General features: G+C 34.2%; 1 protein-coding gene across 13 annotated transcripts in view; it reads right to left on the bottom strand.

Moving 5' to 3' along the window:
- Window positions 1–23,322, bottom strand: part of PTPRD (protein tyrosine phosphatase receptor type D) — a 2,538,842-nt gene that overhangs the window by 1,353,732 nt on the left and 1,161,788 nt on the right. For all 13 annotated transcript variants that reach the window (XM_061425298.1, XM_061425300.1, XM_061425301.1 and 10 more), the window contains exon 7: window positions 15,865–15,914. The gene's annotated coding sequence lies outside the window, so the exon portion shown is untranslated. The remainder of the gene's footprint in view (window positions 1–15,864; window positions 15,915–23,322) is intronic.

Genomic DNA, 23,322 nt, shown 5'->3' with positions numbered 1-23,322 from the left:
GTTAGAAGAAGCACAAGCAGCAATCAAGATTGCCAGGAAAAATATCAGTAACCTCAGATATGCAGATGACACCACCCTTCTAGCAGAAAGTGAAGAAGTAAAGAGCCTCTTGATGAAAGTGAAAGAGGAGAGTGAAAAAGTTTGCTTAAAATTCAACATTCGTAAAACCAGGATCATGGCATCTGGTCCCATCACTTCATGGGAAATAGATGGGGAAACAGTGGAAACAGTGACAGACTTGTTTTTATTGGGCTCAAAAATCACTGCAGATGGTGACTGCAGCCATGGAATTAAAAGATGCTTACTCCTTGGAAGAAAAGTTATGACCAACCTAGACAGTGTATTAAAAAGCAGAGACAGTTTGCCAACAATGTTCTGTCTAGTCAAAGCTATGGTTTTTCTAGTCATGTATGTGTGTGAGAGTTGGACTACAAAGAAAGCTGAGCACCGAAGAATTGATGATTTTGAACTGTGGTGTTGGAGAAGACTCTTAAGAGTTCCTTGGACTGCAAGGAGCTCGAATCAGTCCGTCCTAAAGGAAATCAGTCCTGAATACTCATTGGAAGGACTGATACTGAAGCTGAAACTCCAATATTTTGGTCACCTGATGTGAAGAACTGACTCATTGGAAAAGACCCTGATAGTAGGAAAGAGAATGAGATGGTTGGATGGCATCATTGACTCAATGGACTTGAGTCTGAGTGAACTCCATGAGTTAGTGATGGACAGGAAGGCCTGGCATGCTGCAGTCCACAGGGTCGCAAAGAGTCCGTCATGACTGAGCAACTGAACTGACTGACTCACCCTTTGTAGAGAGGATCCCCTGGAGAAGGAAATGGCAACCCACTCCAGTATTCTTGCCTGGGAAATCCTATGAGAATCAGACATGACTTAGTGACTAAACAACAACAAAAAGGGCCATGAATATCAATTCACTTTTCTTTGTTTTGTGATTAAAATTTGTTTTAAATAAGATCTGAAGGGTTTTTTGTTTTGTTTTTAATTTCACAATTAAAACATAAATCCTCTTTAGAGAGCTCACACTTGAATTCCTCTCATCAAATGGCAACACTTAAGTACCTACTAGCATACCAGAGTCTAGGAGGAGATGAAAGGAGAAAAGGGATTCCAGGATATAAGTATACTACCCAAGACAAAATTTTACCACAGATACCAAAAATAAAAGCCTGTGTATGTGTGCATGTATTTTTCTCTTTCCTTGGAGAAAGCATTATGTAATAGTGTTCATAAATGACTTTGTAAGGAGAAGAGTTTCAGAAGTTCAAAAAAAGCAGAAATAGAAGTCAGTCCCTCTAAGCCTCAGTTCATCCACTTCCAAATTAAGGCAATGGGAAATAATTTTTGAAGTTTAAGGACAGATGATTTTGAATTTCCATGAACCAAAATTAACTTACAATAGCAGCTAAGTGGTTTAATGTTTACTCAGTCAATGTAAATAAAAATTTTAGCAAAAGAGAAGTGCATTTTCTATCAGATGTTCTGAATATCAAGGTGAGCACAAATCTAAGAAGTTGGGTTTATTGGCATTATGTGTCCACAAAAGTGTTAAAGGGAAAGTATATAACATTAGATTAAGGAGAATGTGCACGCATCAATAATCTAATGATGATTGTAAATGACACAACATTATATGTGTTTGCATTCACACACTAGGTTACTAGGATAGTTGCCTGCATTCGTGATTAGTCCCTCAGGAGTGTCTGATTATTTGGGGACCCCATGAACTGTAGCCCTTGAGGCTCCACTGTCCATGGCATATCCCAGGCAAGAACACTGGAGTGGGTTCCCATCTCCTTCTCCAGGGGATCTTCTTGACTTAGGTATCAAACATGTCTCCTGAATCTCCTACACTGGCAGACAGATTCTTTACCACTGTGCCACTTGGGAAGCCCAGAGTAGTTGGGTAGGCACTTTTTTTTTTCCTTTCTTTCTTAGTCCTTAACAAATAACCGTTACTTGGCTTTTATGGAAGTAATTAACACACACACACACAACCTATTTGCCTCTCATTGAATTGCTACTTAAATGATTTCTTTCTTCCCTGTTACTTATTCCCTCAACTTTGTTTAGCAAAGTGGAAACAGCATGAACTCTGGTAATATATCATGTTGGTAATATATGTAAAAAATCCTTACTATCTTGGAATTTTAGATTTTTATCCTATGATAATACCTCTCTCAGAGATTTTGTGAAGACTAAACAAAATAGCAAGAGATTTATTTTAACTAACTACTACCAGAGTCCAATTTTTCCTCTTAGTAATGCCCCTTCTACAATTTTTTTAATGTTCTGTGTTATCTACCTACTTTGCTTTTCATATAAAAACATATCATTCATTTCTCTCAAAAACAGCTTTCCCAAAAGTGATCTAAAAACAACCTGTTTAGAATCACCCTTGTAATGCTTTATTAAAACATCACTCCCAGATGTTACTCCAGATCTACTGAATCAAACACCCTGGATGGCAGGAGTACCTGAAAATAAATGTGATGTTTTAACAAGCTTGCTCTGGGAAATGCTGTGCATGTTAAATTTGCATACAACTGATTCAAATCATTATGCTTACACAATGGGTTTAATAATCCTGTATTATGTTCTATCACTTCTTTTTAAAGAAAATTTTAATCAAAGATGTCAGGTTACCTACTACATTTGCCATAAGAAAAGCTAAAGGTGGGAAATGGAATTAATTTCACTTAATAACCCAGCTTGAACAGAGCAAATGATGGGAGGAGTTTATCCACTAAAGCACTTATCAAAAACCTATGGCTGACTCTACTTTTGGTGACTTCTGCTCTTTTTTCTGAATTCTTTGTATTCTTTGTCACTAAATACTAATCAATGTATTGCTTTTTCATCTTTTTGTTTTCAATCTTAATTTTGAGAGAAAAAAGTATCTTACTATGGTACAGAAATAATAAAGGAAGGAATCAGTAGTTTAAAAGCCAATTTTGTTATTGTTCTCTGAAAATTTGAGCATATAAATGACAAAGCAATAATATGGTGAAATAAATATTTTTATATTTGCATTTATAAAAGGTCTTCCTGAATATTTCTCACTATTTATGTTTTTATAGATGAAAGGTAGAATTGCTTATTATAGTAAGATTAATATAACATATTTGATGCAAAAGCAATTCATTTCAAACCACAAGTTCAATCAAGTGGATGAAAATACATACAAACATTAATTTCAGGCCCATAAAGATGACTTTCAAAGATTACATAAGAAGATTGCCTGAGTATTTAGTTATATACTTATTTTTTCTTAGGAAATTCACACAATTTTTAATGAATGAGCTAAAAGCATTTTGCTAAGCAGTATATTAGATGATTTTTATTTCAGATTAAATTCACTGAAGCTGGTTGGAAGAAAAATAATTAGCTTTAATTTTCCAGTTTCCCATTCTAAGTAAATATAAGTTAATCTTGACTTTCTTTTGATAAGCAGAGATAACACAGGATTTAGAATTTTTTATTTTATTTTATTTTTACATATAGGTCTTTTTCTGTTTCCTTTGCTATTTTCCCAACCTCATTGGCTTTTTCTGGGAGACTAGTGGTTATCACTACCCAGCACCTGATACATCCCTCTGAGGGCTATAAATACCCTGACTTTTCAAACAAGGCAATGGGAAATCTTTCAAGGTATAAAACATGAAATTTTCCCACAGCAACTAGAAAACATTTGGGGATAAAAAGCAAAGAGAGTCCTAACTGGGATAGAATAGAATCCTGAGTTATCAACTACCACAGATTTGTCAGTCCTCTCATTTATGACTTTCAATGTCTTTAAAGGGGAAAAAAATCTACTCATAGCTGGTTATTGTTGGAGAAAACAGATAAGGTTTAATCCATGCACAGGATGACAGAATCAGTGATATAGCCTCAAAAGTCTCAGATGCTTCAGCATTAACTTAGAAGCCACTTCTTTTATTTTTATGTAAATAGATATAGTGTCAGAAAATTCTAGAACTCAAAAAAATCTTATAAGTCATGTTGCCCCACTATCACATATTATACATGATAAAATGAAGGCCAGAAAGCAATACTCCAAGAAAATCTTATTAAATGGAAATATTCCCAACGGGGATCTGCCTTCACTTTCTTGCAAAGCTCATAATCTTTCTATAATTTTACAACCTGCTCAAATTTTACACCCATAAGAGAAAATGCCTTCATAGACTCCAGTAGGCATCTATTATCATCTTAGCCTCTTCTATAAAGCTTTCTCCATGTTCTTTTAATAGGATGCATCGTCTCTAGTCTACTTCTCTCTGGTTGTTCAGCCTTGAGCAAGCTTCATACTTTCTCTTAATCTCAATTTTACTGGAAGCAAAAGTCCTCTCTCACAGAGGTATTATGAGGATTAAAAGAGGTAATCGCTATAAGGAATTTAGCACATTGCCTGGCACATTTTGCGTCCTCAATATATCTTACTATGTTGGACTGACATAATATACACATACATATTTGTCCCTTTCACCCCTCAGGGTGTTGCAAAATGAGCTCTTATTCAGTTTGCAGGTTAGTGATCAGCACTGTGTTATGCATATATTTACTTTCAGTAAGTCTGTGTGGAACACATGAAGGAATGAACACTCTCACATGCTTGATCCCTGGTGAAATTCTTTTTCCATATGTCCTCTAGAATAGGTATAGTGTCTTTTAATCCTTTATATATATATATATATATATATATATATATACTTAACTGAAATCACTCCCAAAAGTTTAAAATGAAACACTGAACAAGCCAGTGCTTTTGTTATGTGTGTCCTTAATAAGGTTAGGTTTTTAAGTTTTACTTGAGAAATTTCATACCAAGTTTAATAAGTGTCCTTCTTTGATTTCTCAAGAAGAAAATGAAGTCCCTCCCAAATATATTGGATTCATGCTTAATTTATGTTCAACCTTTTCCTGATACTATGGTTTGACCTGAAAATTTTGTAGTTATGTTTCTATTTCACGCGTGGGCAAATGTTCTAGTAATAGTATTCAAAATAATTTTGCACGGTAAGCCTTTTATACAACATTTTACTTGTCATGCTTGAAATTTACATTATAAGAACAATTGACTTACTAATGATACTTTTAGGAAACTGTGAAAGTTCATGAATAAAATTAAATTTTATGAGTAATTTGAAGTAAAATAGTTCTACTTTAAATAATTGGATTAATAGGTGAAAGATATTTAAATATAATAAATACATGTATCAATGTGTTATAATTATCTCCGATTTTTAAAAGCACATCTTTGCAGTCACAAAATAATCAATGATCATAGTGATAAGATGTTTATTCTGCTATTATTAACAGACACATTGTACAATAATGATGTCATGGCAATTCCATCTCTATAATAGATTTATATGCTAGTTGATGGACAGATCCTATGAACATGGGAAACCAATTTTACTAAGAGATCTGTTAGAACCTCTTGAGGTTAGAGACAAACCTCACAAATTTTTTGTTTGAATTAGATAGAGGGTTTATTATAAACATTATCACTTGTAAGAAAGAAGTACACTTTAATCTCTTAAATAATGGTTTCAGAGATTTATTAAAAGGTCCTCTTACCTAGTATTTTTCATACAATACTTTCCAGGAGTATGTCTACCTTAAATCTACGTTCACTTTATAAATTTTATAGCTGGGGGAAAAGCTTAATTTAAAAATCCATAATTGGAAAATAAACTTACCCTTGCTCCTAAATTGTAGATGTTCAGAGCTTATGATTTTTCCATTAATTCACAGATATTATTAAATGGTGGTGTTTTTAAAATAGTGGGAAGGTGGATCCCAATTACGCTGCTTCAAAATACAGTATCTGTAATCTCTGTTTTCTCAGTCTGTCTCTCTCTCTTCCCATTACCTCCTATGAATGTCCAATACAATGGAAGTATCATCAGAATAATAACTATTGAATCTGTTAAAAGTTGCTATGTAAGTATTTTGGAATAACAAAATTTCCTCAACTCCTTCAGCTTTTTCCATACTCCGCATTGTTTAATTTCCTTTTACAACAATATAGATCATTGTCCATCCCAGAGCATGTGGCAAGAGTGCGAGGAATCAGCAGAATGTCTGTGCCAAGTTTTTAGTGATACCATTATAATTTTTGATGGTAATTTACTTATGTGCTAAAATAATCATGATTTAACTTAAGCATATAATAGAGACATCAAATTAGTCTAAAAAACATTCTACTTTTCAATTTATTTCAAAATAATAAGGTATTCATAATGACATTATTATAACTTCTTGTCATCCACCAGATTGGAATGAGATGCATCAGTTGAAATAAATTCATGTTCTGGTATGTTTATAGAAAATACATTTGCATTTTCGCAATAACTATATATCAAAATAAACTCATTGAATACGTAACTATCACAAATAACAATAGAAATCAAATAACCATACTTAGCCCATTTATTAGAATCTGAGATTGAAAATTCAATATATGTAACAGATTTAAATATTTGAGATCCTTAAAATATTAATGTTCTTACTTTTACCATATCATAATTCTTCAGTTGCTGACATAAAGTATGGTTATCATGAGTAAAGAGAAACTCTTTGAGAAGCCAACTGATTAAATACCAAGTTTTTCCGTATTTGTTAATCAAGGCTAAATATCATATGGTCATCTCAAGATTATAGCTAGGGATATGCTGGACTAAAATACAAAACTGCCAGAGGTGATAGTCCCATGAGTGCTTCTTCCCTTAAATGGTAACATTCAGATCTCTCTATTGTATAATCAGATAATATCTATTTTCCTTAGCAGTGGAATGGTTTGAACTAAGTGCAAAAAATTCCCAAGGTCAAATTTTCAGGGAAAGTGGATCAGAATGCAGGTCAGACTGTGGTCTTGTGAATGGATATCCACTATGATACATTTACCTAGTAAATATGTGAAATAAGGGATTTCATGATGCAAACAAAGCAAGGCAATCAGTTGTCCCACCTCCAGAGACAAAGAATGACAGGGAAGCTTCCTATGTTTTCACCCCTGTTAAAGAAGGCAGATATGGATGTATAGAAACTTCTTTGCAGGTTAACAAAATGAAAGAAAACACTATTTTCTTTTCCCTTGGATTCCTTCAAGTTGAGAGATGCAGTTTTCTAGAGAAGATAATAGTAAAGATAGAAGTTTATAGAGATCTTTCAGCTTCTTTTTATAATTTAGTAAATTTATCCTGTTTAATTTTAATATTTGCTTATGTTTTCCTGTGAGAGTTCACATTAAAGTTAGAAATTCTTTGCTCCTTGGAATAAACTCTTCCTATTTTTTCCCAATAATTTTTTTAAAGAATAATCATGGAATTTAGAAAGATGGTAACAATAACCCTGTATACGAGACAGCAAAAGAGACACTGATGTATAGAACAGTCTTTCGGACTCTGTGGGAGGGGGAGAGGGTGGGATGATTTGGGAGAATGGCATTGAAATATGTATAATATCATATATGAAACGAGTCGCCAGTCCAGGTTCGATACATGATACTGGATGCTTGGGGATGGTGCACTGGGATGACCCAGAGGGATGGTATGGGGAGGGAGGAGGGTGGAGGGTTCAGGATGGGGAACACATGTACACCTGTGGAAGATTCATTTTGATATATGGCAAAACCAATACAATATTGTAAAGTTAAATAAAATAAAATTAAAAAAAGAATAATCAGCCATTGCTACTCCTTTCATTGCATATACTATCCAAATCTCACTATAAACTCACATTATAATCCCAGAGCTTATTGAAGTTTGTTGCACTACATGTACATTTAATGTCAGCCTCATTCCACAGAATGCTTGGGTCCCAACAGTTGCCATATGCCTTTTCAGTGTCAATTCATACATACTTCTATAACCATCAACCCAGGACAGTTAGCTGTGAGAAGCTGGTTTGCCAGATCATTGCCTTTCATGAGTAGTTAGAATGTACAGCGTTGAATCCTCATTCCCTACTTGCCTTCAAATGGTTTTTGTTTGAAGTAACAAGTGCAAAAGAGAGGTAAGACAAGATATTCTTGATTCCAAATGGAGTTATTGGTTCTATTACTAGAACCTGCCTCCCAGATCCATCTTAACCAACTTAGTTGTGAATGGTTTTGCTACACAATCAATTGTTCAAATGTTGGATTCATGCTTGCCATTTTTTCTCTCACCATCTACTTCAAATCAAATAAGTCCTTTTGGTTCTGCATCTAAAATACATTGTAAATTCATCACAGAGATCCCGTCCTAGATTGAGTTATCACATCTATCTCTAGTACTCTGCAAATGTCTCCTCCTAAATGACCTTTCCACTTCTAGAAATATTTCCCACTAATTCATTCCCCACAAAGAACTTATCTTAAACACCTAGGAAAAATGATCAACAACTTCCAATGGCATTTACAACAAAATCTAATACACTTATCATGACCTACAAGACTTAACCTTTGTCATGCCTCCTTCCTTTTTACTTACTGTGATCCGTGCACACTAACATTATTTACCCTCTTTGAACATTCCAAGCTCCCCTTTTCCTCCAAGGCTAGAAATCTCTTTATACTCCTTTCTCTCTTCATTCCCTCATATGGGAAACTCTATTTTTCCTTTGAAGCAGTAAATATCAACTTCTGTACCAGTTATTTTATATTTGAGAATGTATGTCTTCATGATATTTATCAAAATTGAGACTTACTTTAACAATAATCTTTTTTCTTCTTAGACTGTAAAATTAATAAATGTATATGTCTTGTCTGTTCTACCATTGTAACATTAGTTAGCCATCTTCATAGTGCATGGTAAATCCTTCACAAATGTTGGAATTTGTGGGATGAAGGAAGGAAAGGAGGGAAGGAGGAGGAAAGGAAAGTTTGGAAGGAGGATGTATTTCAGAAAAAAATGATTTATTTAGTAAAAGAAACAAAAAACTTCTACCTAGTTTATATAAACTTGATATTCTAGATAACAAAGGTTCAGAGAACATCTGCTGTTGCCAGATATTGGGCCAGGAACTAAAAATTTGACTTTTCAGGGAGAGAAAAAACAATATTGTACTTTAACAGTTAAATGAATATATCATTAAATATGAACTAAAAATATACAGATGATATTTTGTGTGTCCAATAATTTTACTCTAAGGTTAGTAAATTTAATCGTATGTGCATTTTGCTACAATAAAATGTTAAAAATAAAAATTAAAATACAAAAGAATTACAAAAAAGAAAAAAATTCAGTCTTCATTTATAGTACCAAAACATCTTAGTTATTTGGAATTTTTTTTCTGAATATATTTCACCATTTATTTTTTTCTTTTTAAAGGGTGTTTGTACTCTCAGACTATAATTTTATTGTATAATTCAATTTTGTTTTAGTTTGGGGCTCAAATTATATATAATAAAATATTCTACATGTTGACATCTCTTCAGTTTCTACTGTTTTTCTTCCTTCAATAAGTCAGCTGTGTATCTTTGAACTTTATTTGCCCTTAAACTCTGTAATCTCTGTGTAAATAAAGTATATTTAACTGTTATCAGTTACTTCTATTCAGTGTCTATCTTCACTGGATTTTTTTTTTTTTTCCTTTAACTTTCATTTATCTTCAGGGACAGACACATTCATGAATTAAGGTTTGTGTAAGCTGTGCTGTATTTTACAGATAAACTCATTATTTAGCTATTTAAAACGACTAGTACAGGATTAGACTTATTATTGCCACGTAAAGTCTTTGAACCAATCTTCAAAACACCTTTCGGTTTTTCATTCACCTTTGTCCTTCCTGCTTTAATTATCCCACAGTGATTAGTAATGCTGTAACAGTGAAAATCAGCTAATTAGCTTATAATTAACACACACTCCATATTTTTTCATCTTTGGCTATCTAAAGCAGGCAAGAATATACAAAAGAATAACTCTGGGTTACTAATCCTAGGCTCTATCCAAATATATGAAAATAAATCAATGTCATCTTTCTTTAATTTCAAGGGTTAATCTATAAATTCTCACTTTTTCTCAGCAGACTTCTCACTATTATATAGATTTGAAAATTAGTAACTAATTGTTAAAACACAATTTTATATCATTTACTTTTGCATGTCTATTTTTTGAGTTATGAGTTACTCTGAAGTTAATGAAGTGGTCTGCAATAAAAACCCAGATATTAAAAAAGAAACAGTCTATTAGATATGTGTGTATTGAAACTATTGAAGTTTCCATTTAAAAAATATTTAATTCCATTATGTTTCATTAAATCTCAAATATTTTGACTATGATAGAGAAAACTGAGTGCATTTAAATCAAAAACGTTACTTGAAGCGGAAAAAACACATTCAATTCACAGAATTGCATAAAAAGGCAATACAATCTGTGGCAAACATATAGACATTTATATAATTTACTCAGAGTTTTAAGAAAAAAATAATACTGTTTTTAATATTATAATTCCTGTTAGGCAAAAAACAGGTATGTGGTGCACTACTGTATTCCATCAATAATTTAAGTCATATGTCTATATCGATATCTATCTATTTATGCATGTGTACTCAGTCATGTCGTATTCTTTGCAGCCTGTGGACTGTAGCTGGCCAGGCTCCTCTGTCCATGGGATTTTCCAGAAATGAATACTGGGTGGACTCTAATTTCCTCCTTCAGGGAATCTTTCTGACCCAGGGATCGAACCTACATCTCCTGTGCCTTGTGCACTGACAGGCAGATTCTCTACCACCGAGCCACCTGGGAAAACTTATCTATCTATACCATCTATATCTTTGACTATCTTAATGAGGTTCACACAGCCATACTCTGTAATTAATCCTTCACAATATATTTATCTTGATGGTTGCTGTTCAGTGTTCCTCAACTGCTGTCCAACTCTTTGCAACCCCATGGACTGCAGCAAGCTAGGCTTCTCTGTCCATCATCATCTCCTGGAGCGTGGTGATGCCATCCAACCATCTGATCCTCTGTCATCCCCTTCTCCTCCTGTCTTCAATCTTTACCAGCATCAGGGTCTTTTCCACTGTTTTTGCAACAGTGCAAAGTTGGCACTTTGCATCAGGTGGCCAATGTACTGGAGCTTCAGCATCAGTCCTCCCAATGAATATTCAGGATTGATTTCCTTTGGGATTGACTGGGTTGATCTCCAGCTGCCCAAGGGACTCTCAAGAGTCTTCTCCGACACCACAGTTCAAAAGCATCAATTCTTTGGCACTCAGCCTTCTTTATGGTCCAATTCTCACATCCATACATGATTACTGCAAAAACCATAGCTTTGACCTGAGGGACTTGTTGGCAAAATAATGCCTCTGCTTTTTAATATGCTATCTAGGTTGGTCATAACTTTTCTTCCAAGGAGTAAGCATCTTTTAATTTCATGGCTGCAGTCATCAACTGCAGTGATTTTGAAGCCCCCAAAAATAGAGTCTGTCACTGTTTCCATTGTTTCCCCATCTACTTACCATGAAAAGATGGGACCAGATGCCATGATCTTTGATTTTTGAATGTTGAGCTTTAAGCCAGCTTTTTTACTGTCCTCTTTCAATTTCCTCAAGAAGTTCTTTAGGTCATCTTCACTATCTGCCATAAGGGAGGTGTCATCTGCATATCTGAGGTTATTGATATTTCTCCTGGCAATCTTGATTTCACCTTGTGCTTCATGCAGCCTGGCATTTGTATGATGTATGCTAAATGTAAGTTAAATAAGCTGGGTGACAATATACTTATTGTCACCCTTAATGTACTCCTTTCCCAGTTTGGAACCAGTCTATTGTTCAATGTCTGGTTCTAACTTTTGCTTCTTGACCTGTATACAGGTTTCTCAGGAGGCAGGTAAGGTGGTCTGGTGTTGCCATCTCTTGAATAATTTTCCACAATTTGTTGTGATTCACACAGTCAAAGGCTTTGGAGTAGTCAATAAAGCAGATGTTTGTCTGGAATTCTCTTGCTGTTTCCATGATCCAGTGAATGTTGGCAATTTAATCTCTGGTTCCTCTGCCTTTTCTAAATCCAGCTTGTACATCTGAAAGTTCTCAGTTCATGTACTGTTGAAGCCTGGCTTGGAGAATCCTGAGCATTACTTTGCTAGCATGTGAGATGACTGCAATTGTGTGGTAGTTTGAATATTCTTTGGCATTGCAATACTTTGGAATTGGAATGTAAACTGACCTTTTCTAGTCCTTTGGCTACTGCAGTTTTCCAAATTTGCTGGCATACTGAGTGCGGCACTTTAACAGCATCATATTTTAGGATTTGAAATAGCTCAGCCAGAATTCCATCACCTCCACTAGCTTTGTTTGTAGTGATGCTTCCTAAGGCCCACTTGATTTCCCACTCTAAGGTGTCTAGCTCTAGATGAGTGATCACACCATTGAAGTTATCTGGGTCATTAAGATATTTTTTTTATAGTTCTGTGTATTCTTGCCACCTCTTCTTAATATTTTATGCTTCTGTTAAGTCCATACCGTTTCTGTTCTTCACTCTGCATATCTTTGCATGAAATGTTCCTTTGGAACATTTTTCTTGATTTTCTTGAAGAGCGTCTAGTCTTCCCCATTCTATTGTTTTCCTCTATTTCTTCACATTAGTTACTTAGGAAGGCTTTCTTATCTCTCCTTGTTATTCTTTGGAACTCTGCATTCAGATTGGGTATATCTTTCCTTTCCTACAGTTATATGTTTATTCAATTTATATGGTATAATGTTTTAGATACAAAAAATATATTTTGACAATAATTTTATTTGAATGCAAAAAGATTAGCCTAATATTCTGAGGGTTATTTTTTTTTCATTGATTCTGTTTAATATTTTTCAGACTTGGTTCATTCAGTAATATATGATGGAAATAAACTGTCTACAGTTAAGGTTAAAGTTACATATTAAGTTTGCTATGCTGCTAGATACTTGGGGGCTTCCCAAGTGGTGTAGTGGTAAAGAATCTACCTGACAATGCAGGAGATGCAAGAGAAGCAGATTCCATACCTGGACTGGAAAGATTCTCTGGAGGAGGAAATGACAACCTACTCCAATATTCTTGTATGGAAAATTTCATAGGCAGAGGAGCCTGCCTGGCACACTACATGGGGCCACAAAGACTCAGATGTGACTGAGCACCAGATACTTACTTTCAAAATAATAGCCATCTGATTATGTTATTTGAAACTTATAGGGGACAATGCACAAATACATATACTAACTTTGTAAAATATGACAAATTACCTATAAATAGCTACATCAAATTATTAAACACAAATATCAGTGTTGTCATGTTTATTTATGAATTTTACATTAAAAAGGTAACATATACATGGAGCATTTACTATCCTAATGAAAAGCTATCCAGCTAACTATCTTAAGTATACAAGATAATACCACAGAAGAATTATCCTTAATATCTTGAGATCATTAACTGTGAAATTCAAATGGTAATTTTAAACTACAGAAAAATATCTTAACAATCACTGCTAAGGTAAATATTTCTTAAATAGCACATAAAAATCCTAATCACATAAGAAATAAACTTAATAAACTAGAATAAATTAAAATGAAGAATTCTATCCATCAAAAGATACTATCACGAGATACGAAATTCCACCAAATGGTTTCGTATACAGTGTACGTATCCAGTGTCATGCTGGGTAAATGTTTAAAAACTAGCTTTCCAAGAAAAAAGTTAAAGCCCAGTTTTCAAATGTTTGCCAATATATGTGATGTAAATGTTTCTACCATGGCACCTTTTCAAACTAATAAGCAGCCTTCAAAATTCTTCACACAACAGTTGTCTCTTATGAATCAAGTTGATCCACTCCAGTATATTAGTGAATGTATCCAGCTTAGGATTCAATTTTCATATGCATATAATAAAAAAGGATAGATACAATAATTATATAAGGATATATAATATGACAAATAATTATAAAGTTTTTAATACCTTTAATATATTCAAATAAAAAAATTCCCTCTATACACATCAAATGAACTGAAATAGAAGAATGAAAAGTCTCAAATATTACTGAGATACTATATACTCAAATATACAGAGCAACCGAACTGATATCCTGCTGTTGAAACATGATATAACCACTTTGATAAAATGTCAGTATCTACTAAAGCAGAGCATATACATATCCTATATATCCAATAAAATATATACACAGATTCCCTAAAATACATGTTCCAAATGGCCATATAATTATTATTTATAAGAGCTGAAGTCTACCCAAATGCTTACAAATGAGGGAAAGGACCATAATCTGGATACAGTTTAATATTACACAGCAATGAGAATGAGTGATTCACCAATGCATACAATCTTACAAATGTAATTTAGAGAATAAGAAGCAAAGCAGTACATACCATATGTTTACATTTATAAAATGTGATTAAGTAAGCAAGGTAATCTATCCTTCTAGAATTCAAGATAGTGCATATGCTCTGTGGGTATAGTTACTAGAAAAGTAACTATATGAGGTGGGGTTTCATATACTCTTTTTATCCTTTTGTTTTTTAATTTCTATGAGTGCTTGTTAAATGGGTATGTTCATTTTATGGCAATTCACAGAGACTGTGCCCTGAGATATGAGCAATTCTTTCTATGTATGATATGCTTATATAAGAATATTAAAAAGACTAGAAATTCAAATAGATCTTACAAATATTTTGTACCATTTTTAAGTTAAAATAACTTATCATTTCATTTAGTTATATTTGTAAACTACAAGCTACAAATTAAAGAACAAATTCTCAAGAATGAAATTATTGCTCTATTCATATCCAAATGAAATTTTATAAAAACATCTTCCATTATTAGCAGAGTCCTTGTGGTAGAGAAGATAATTCTAGGTGGTATTTTTTTTCTTTTTTTATAATCATACCTGGAATATTTCTAAGTAGCCTCACCAAAGAGAATACCTTTGAGTGCCCAGAGGTGGTTGTTGCCTATAGTCATTTAAAACAACTTCTTTAATGTACATTTCAGTAATCCTGTTTTATCATATGAAACAATAATGCTATTTTATCAGATCAAGAAGAGATTTAGTTCACTGTCTCTGTGTTTCCAAAGATGTCATTTTTGCCCAAATATGAAATGTATGATACAAATGCCCATGCTATCTGCAATTTATATCTCAATTACAAGCTAAATCTTTATCAAGTTTACTATTAAGGAACAGATAGGTCCTGAAAATTCTCTTACTAAAATAACCCAATTAGTTTTACAACACAAACATAGTTTAGTTATATTCTGTAGTAATCAATTATAAATGCAAGCCATCTTCACACTTTTAACATGTTATTGAATGTATCAACCACATAAGTTAACAAATAAATAACATCCCCCAAATCACCTTAGAAAAGTTACTGCTTTTTTCTTATCATTTCTATTTCTATAGTTATATGGTTTGCTTTCAACTCTCTAAAGCTCCAACATCAAACTTTCATAGAAGAACCCAATTTTGATAAATCCTGACAGGTGTTATATTTAACTTTCAACAACTCATTGCCCTAGTCATTGGCATCAAATAAACCTCACTATAAAAATTTTAATATATAATACTGTCATTTAGAGTCAAATAATTTTTCTCCATGGTATAAATCTTTACCTTTCTGAGCAAAGCTACAAATTCACTTAGGAATCTATCAAATACTGCATCAAATGACTATCAGTTGACTATATTACCATAATCTACTCAAGAACATAAACATTTGATAGAAAACATTGTATAGCTTCTTCAACATTTATGTAAAACTAAGGTAAAGTATCAAATTACCTAAGCAAATTCCCTTTACTGTTATTAATCAAGCAGAGGTAACAGGTAAATAAATCATACAACTTAGTATATTAATCATAATCTTACCACAGGCTCACAGGTTAGGAATTCAAAGAAAAAGTTCACCACCCTGAGACCTAAATAAAGTAAAACCAGAAATATTTTGTATTAGTAAAGATATTGCATTTTAATTTAAGATCATAAAATGTTAAATAGTGATTCAATATCATGAAAAAATTTATTTTATGTGTAATTAGTGCACATATTTTGACTACAATATTTGTCTAAAATAGCATTGCCATTACTCAATTCACATCAAATTATTGTGATTTGAAATTAATTACTCTAATTTCAGCTCTTTAATGAAGGGATGACAAACAAGCAGAGAATTTTTATTGTCTTTGCTTCTTGTGGGACTATGGGTGAGGGATATATTTGTAAACAAAATATATTTGCATATATTATTTTAGAAAGTCTTCTCAGTTACACTCAGTTAACAGCGTCAAATACACACACACATATGCTATCATACACATGCATGCACACACGTGTACAAATATGGTTATTACACCACTGTCCAGTTGATGTGTTTTAATCAGTGGGTAATATATAGCTATTCATGAATATAAATCTTTTATGTTATCATTTTAAAGGTCATGTAGTATTCCATAGTTTGTTATACACCTTAAATTAAGATATTTAACAATAGCTCTTTATGAAACTGGTTATCGTTATTTTCACTGAATCAAGACATTTGATTACTATCACATGTGATCATATTTAGTAGTTAACATGCTTTGCAACAGTTTTATCATTTTGATGGAGTGGTAACTTACTAATCAACACATATTTACTAAGCCCTTAAATTTGCTTCCTGATAGGTAGATGCTGTTTTCTATCAACAAAATAAGGAAACTGAAGATTTAATTTCTACCCTCAGTGAAGAAATTAGTAGCATTTATGAACCTTTTAGAAAACTCATGAATGACATATATAGGCAGGTACACTTTGTGCCAGTTCCTATGAGTGGTGTTGGTTTGGAGGATATGTTTCTCTCAGGTTTCTAACCATTAAATCTTTTTTTACTGCTAATGAAGGAAACATTATGTAACATAGTTTATCTGATAAAAATATTACTTAATTCTTAGTAGAAATCATGTGTGGAAATGATCTTGACAGTACTATGAACCACTTGAAGAATGAAATAAAATATTTCTAACATTCTTCTTATCCAATATTAGTGGAAAATAAACTAGTACTATCAATTAAGTGTAAATATTTACATTATTTTTTATGCAAACTGAAATGCACATGTGGAGTTAAATCTTCAATAATGCATGCTCAGAATTTCTTGGTCCAAGTCATTGAACCAACTGGTGGCAGAGACTTGACTGTACTCTGAGTCTCTGATTCTCTCAGTCCATTGTGTTTTCCTCCAGTTACTGGCCATGCCTTCAGGTCTCCTTGCTCCAAGTAATTATTCTGTTTAATAGCCCTCTATAGTTTCCTGTGGTCATGTATGGATGTGAGAGTTGGACTATGACGAAGGCTGAGCACTGAAGAATTGATGCTTTTGAACTGTGGTGTTGGAGAAGACTCTTGAGAGTCCCTTGGACTGCAAGGAGATCCAACCAGTCCATTCTAAAGGAGATCAGCCCTGGGATTTCTTTGGAAGGAATGATGCTAAAGCTGAAACTCCAGTACTTTGGCCACCTCATGTGAAGAGTTGACTCATTGGAAAAGACTCTGATGCTGGGAGGTATTGGGGGCAGGAGGAGAAGGGGATGACAGAGGATGAGATGGCTGGATGGCATTACTGACTCGATGGACGTGAGTCTGGGTGAACTCCGGGAGTTAGTGATGGACAGGGAGGCCTGGCATGCTGTGATTCATGGGGTTGCAGAGTCGGACACGACTGAGCTACTGAACTGAACTGATAGATGTCTCTGCTGCCTATCCTTTTTGCTAATTCCAGTGCACATGGACTAACTTTGCAGATGTCCTAAATTCACTATTCAGCTACTTTCTGCTTGCATTTTCCCTACAGAAGCAAGGAAGGAGAAGATGACTTGAAAAAGTCTACTTTCTGCTGATGTTGATTAAAAGGAAACCTTTCCTAGTTGATCTGAATGCTATTTGATCTGAATGCTTATACATCTTAAAGTCATTCAAAGAATTATAGTGACTTTTCCCTATCCTTACCTCTTTAATCAAGAGGTGCATCCAGTTAAATTTGAGGCACATGTTAAAAAGTTAAGTATTAGAAACAATATTTGGTTGAAGCTAAGTATTGCCATTGGGGAATGAACTCCTTGGATACACCAAAAGAAATTTTTAATTGTTATTATTATTTCATTATTAAAATTTAAATTCAAGCTTTAAGATTTGACATTATACTATAAAAACAATAATTTCTTTTAGCACTATCTGATCAGATGTGAACTCCGGGAGTTGGTGATGGACAGGGAGGCCTGGCGTTCTGCAATTCATGGTGTCGCAAAGAGTTGGACATGACTGAGAGACTGATCTGATCTGATCTTATCAGATGTGTTGGATACTCAGACTCAAAGTCACTGCTCATGCTTAAATTCAGGGATTCTAGAAATGACATTTTTTTCAAAGACAAGGTCAAGCCAGGGAGGTGATTTTAGGCCTACAAGAAAGCCAAAGCAGAAATATAGCCTACCCCAACATTAATCTGGGGCTTCCCTGTTGGCTCAGAGGTTAAAGAGTCTGCCTGGAATGCCAGAGACTGGGGTTCGATCCCTAGGTTGGGAAGATCTCCTGGAGAAGGAAATGGCAATCCAGTCCAGTACTCTTGCCTGAAGAATTCTATGGAGGGAGGAGCCTGGTAGACTACAATCCATAGGGTCTCAAAGAGTTGGACATGACTGAGCGACCTCACTTCACTTCACTTAAAATTAATCTACCCTTTTCAGTTGATACTGAGTACTGAGTTACACTCAAAGAGGAGAGTCCATTTTAACAAGATATGAGTGACATAAATATTTGGTGGGGGTGGGGGGCAATTTGTGGTGAAGAATGAGCTATTAAACTGTCAGTGACATTGGCACTAGGCTAGTGTTGTCCTTGATGCATTTCTAGAAATTTTATTTCATATAATAAGATTCAGCTAAATGAATTTGATCAGATAAACCTCTTCCATTTGAACTATTTATATCTGGAGGAATAACCATTCAGAAAGAATGTATGCTGAAGCAAGTAAGCAAATTTCAGCAAAACAAAACAAAACATTATTGGTAATTCTGAAAGTCTAATATCCTAGACCTACAATAGTCAAGGAGGAATATTTCATAGTAATCCCAATATAACTGTCAAATTACTGCAGAAATCCTGAAAAGTTGTACTTGAATTAGTATTTCTATAGACTATAGCTATTAACTAATGGATTTATTGGATATGTGGCTGGAAAAATTCATGGAATTGGCATTTCAGAAGGTGATTTCTCTGATTTTAAGATGGTTTAAAGCACTTTATTTCTTCTTGGCTCAATTTTGCTGAAAGTTCAATTTTTAGAGGGAGTGACAGAAGGTTGAATTTTTAGATGATTTGGAAACCTAAACATTGGGGAGCTATTTTAAATTATTTAAAATATAATTACAAATTATTTTAAAGGCAGTCTGGCAGGTCTCATTAAAATGATATTTAGTTAGCAATGGATAAGTAACAATGCTAGGATCTCTACACTTTATTTCATATATCTTCAATTGGCATTCACTAAAATTTCTTCTGAGTATTTCTATTAATACAAAAATGACACTATTTTCCACATTTTCAGACAAAAAATGGAAGCTAACAGTTGCCTGTATATACTCTAAAATATCTTATCACTAATACATTGTGAAGTCAAAATTCAACTCAAACTTAATTAAGTTCAGAATCTCAATTAAGTCATATGCCATAAATAATATTTACTAAAAATAAGAGATATATGAATCACAGCTTTAAATATTTTGAATGGGTCAACTAATTTAATTCTCAGCTCTGAGGAAGTTATTATGTGAATATACTTATTACAGGAGTTGCTTTGTTGTTTTTGTTTTAATCCAGAGATGCTGGCATCAAATTCTGTGATATACAACACAGTTTCCACATGATATTTTACTACTGTGCAACATTCTTACAAGTGGTATTTATATATATATATATATGTATGCATATATATATATATATATATATGCTATGCTAAGTCACTTCAGTCATTTCCGACTCTGTGCGACCCCATAGACAGCAGCCCACCAGGCTCCCCTGTCCCTGGGATTCTCCGGGCAAGAACACTGGAGTGGGTTGCCATTTCCTTCTCTAATACATGAAAGTGAAAAGTGAAAGTTAAGTCGCTCAGTCGTGTCCGACTCTTAGCAACCTCATGGATTGCAGCCTAACAGGCTCCTCTGTCCATGGGATTTTCCAAGCAAGAGTACTGGAGTGGGGTGCCATTGCCTTCTCCTATATATATATATATAAACACATATATATTAGATTCGGAGGTCAGGTAATTAACACATTTCTTATATGTCTACAATCACCTTGCTGTGCTAAGTCGCTTTAGTCATGTCCAACTCTCTGTGACCCTGACCCTACGGTCTGAGTCCGCCGGGTTCCTCTGTCAATGGGATTCTTCAGGCAAGAATACTGGCATTAGTTGCCATCCCCTCTTCCAGGGGACCTTCCCAACACAGGGATCAAACCCGCATCTCTTATGTTTCCTGCATTGGCAAGCAGGTTCTTACCACTAATGCCAACCTAGGAAGCTCCTACTATCACCACTTGGGAAGCCCCTACTAACAGCTTAGTGGATCCTAATATTAATAGTAATATTAATAGTTGTTAACATTGGTTGAATATCTACTATATGACAGGAAGTAGGTTAAGTACTTTAGGTTCAACTCATTTAATCGCTAGAACAATCCTATCAAATATGATTACCATTATTGTATAGATAAGACAATAGAGGGCTTCCAATGTGGCTCAGATGGTAAAGAATCTACCTGCAATTCAGGAGATCCAGATTTGATCCCTGGGTCAGGAAGATTCCCTGGAGAACGGAATGACAACCCACTCCAGTATTCTTGCCTGGAGAATTGCATGGACCGATGAGCCTGGTGGGCTACAGCCCATGGAGTTGCAAAGAGTTGGACAGCACTGGTCAACTAACACACACACACACACACACACACACACACACACGACAATAGAGAAACTTAAAAATGTACCCAAGAGCATAGAGGTAGAAATGGTACAGATGAATTTCAAATACAAACTCTCTTACTCTATTAGTTACATGCAGCATAGAAATTCTGATTCTTTTAATGAGGAGGAAATGTGAAATAAATTGAGTTTTCATTCTATTCTATTTAGAATGAAACTTAAAACTTCAACTCCATAAAGCAGAGATACAACTATACTCTCAAAGTTTTAAAATAAATAATAGTAAATAAATTCTTCCATCTTACAGCTCCAATGTATTATGATTAATTTTAGATAGATAGCTCCGTAGTGCCTACCTTATTAAATGATAAATTGAAACTATACATGAACAGATATGCCAATTTCTAAAATTTTCTGCCAATGAATTTTAAAATACATTAGATTTTATAAAATATGTACATTTTGTGCAATATATATGCAGTTTTTGTATCAGTTATGAGAAACGCTTTCTTGGGAAACCAGATAGCCGTCTATCTAGTTAGAAAATTGCAAATAATGTTTTTTTTTTTTTTTAAAACCCAAAGTTTGAACTCTTAATTCTTTGAAGAGTGTCAAGCTTATCTACTCAGAAATGCAATTCCCATTATAATTGCAGATTACATATATGAGGAAAAAAAAAAGTAGTTTCAATGAAGTTTGGCATATTGTAAAATCTCAGTAAATAACTAATAAACACCTACATAAATAATGCAATGCTTCAATATAGAAATAATTGCTACAGTTCCCAAGGAAGAAAACAACCCTGTATTAAGGTGTTAGATTTTTACCTTAGCTCAGTAACACCCAAACTTTCTCAATGTCTTTTCAATGCCTAGATCATTTCTTTCAAAACAGATCTTAAATCCTGGCAAAGTTAGAGCGATAGCGATAAGTTTTGGAATTATCAACTCATCCCAAGATTAGATAATTTGTAAATATATTATTTAACTCTAACTGTAAACCACAGATACAGCTACATGAAGTTAACTCAATAATCCACTTATCTATTCAATAAATATTTACTGAGCAATTATGTGTCAGTCACTATTATTCCAGAATATGAGGTTAAGTGATGAACAAGACAAATATGGTCTTTTCTCATATTTTTTATATCCTGGTACAAATATGACACTTAATGGTTTTATATTTTATTGCCACCATCAAAAGCCACTACATATGCTGCCCTAAGAGTCTAAAATCTTTCATAAGGATTGTTCTTCAGGTATTCCAAATCTTAGCTTAATACATTTTAATAAGTTCAAGTGGGTTTAACACTATGACAGAGAGTTCCAGTTATCCTCCAATATTTATCTTTCCCTATTTTTATAAAGGGCTGCTGACTTTGAAGTAGGTTAATGGCTACTTGGAAAAAGATTCTTAGTCTTGGTGTTATGAGACTAAACTCTGGAAAATGCATGTGTGTGGAAGTAGAGCGAGTGACTTCTAAGAAGTGGCCCTGAATATAGACAACATACCCATCTTTTCCCCCTATTCTCATTAATTCTCTAGCTGCTGCTGCTGCTGCTAAGTCGCTTCAGTTGTGTCCGACTCTGTGCAACCCCATAGACGGCAGCCCACCAGGCTCCCCCATCTCTGGGATTCTCCAGGCAAGAACACTGGAGTGGGTTGCCATTTCCTTCTCCAATGCAGGAAAGTGAAAAGTGAAAGTGAAGTCGTTCAGTTGTGTCTGACTCCTAGCGACCCCATGGACTGCAGCCTACCAGGCTCCTCCGTCCATGGGATTTTCCAGGCATGAGTACTGGAGTGAGGTGCCATTGCCTTCTCCCAATCCTCTAGCTAGAATGCAGCATTAATGCCTGAAACTCTAGCTCCAGTGACTTTTTTTTTTTTTTTTAAATCATGAGAGGCTACCTACCGCCCCCCACCCCTGCTCCCTTAAACTCTACTCTGTAACAGTACAGTAATAAGATATGGACTGAATCCTGGACAGGGTGTGTCATCTCAGGCTTGGATGGAAAACCATTTGAATATCTGAGAAATTCTATAGACACAGAAAGCAGATTAGTGGTTTTCAGGGCCTGAAGGGTGAGCAGAAGGTGAATGACTGCCAATAGGTACAGGATTTCTTTTCAGATCATGAAAACATTATAAAATTAGATAGTGGTGCTGGTTGTGCAATGCTGTCTACCTGTACACTAAAGCCACTGGATTGTACACTTTAAAAAGTTTCATGAAAAAATAATCTTATGGTATGAGAATTATATCTTAATAAAGCTATTATAAAATTACTTGTACCTTGCATCACCTTATTAGTTTAATATGATCTCAAAGAATTTGGATACATTTTACTGTGACAGAAAACTAATTGTACAGCAT

The sequence above is a fragment of the Bos javanicus genome, chromosome 8 (assembly GCF_032452875.1).
Source record: "Bos javanicus breed banteng chromosome 8, ARS-OSU_banteng_1.0, whole genome shotgun sequence".
Taxonomy (NCBI): domain Eukaryota; kingdom Metazoa; phylum Chordata; class Mammalia; order Artiodactyla; family Bovidae; genus Bos; species Bos javanicus.
The sequence above is the reverse complement of the archived record's forward strand: the minus strand, read 5'-3'. Positions and strand labels throughout refer to the sequence as shown.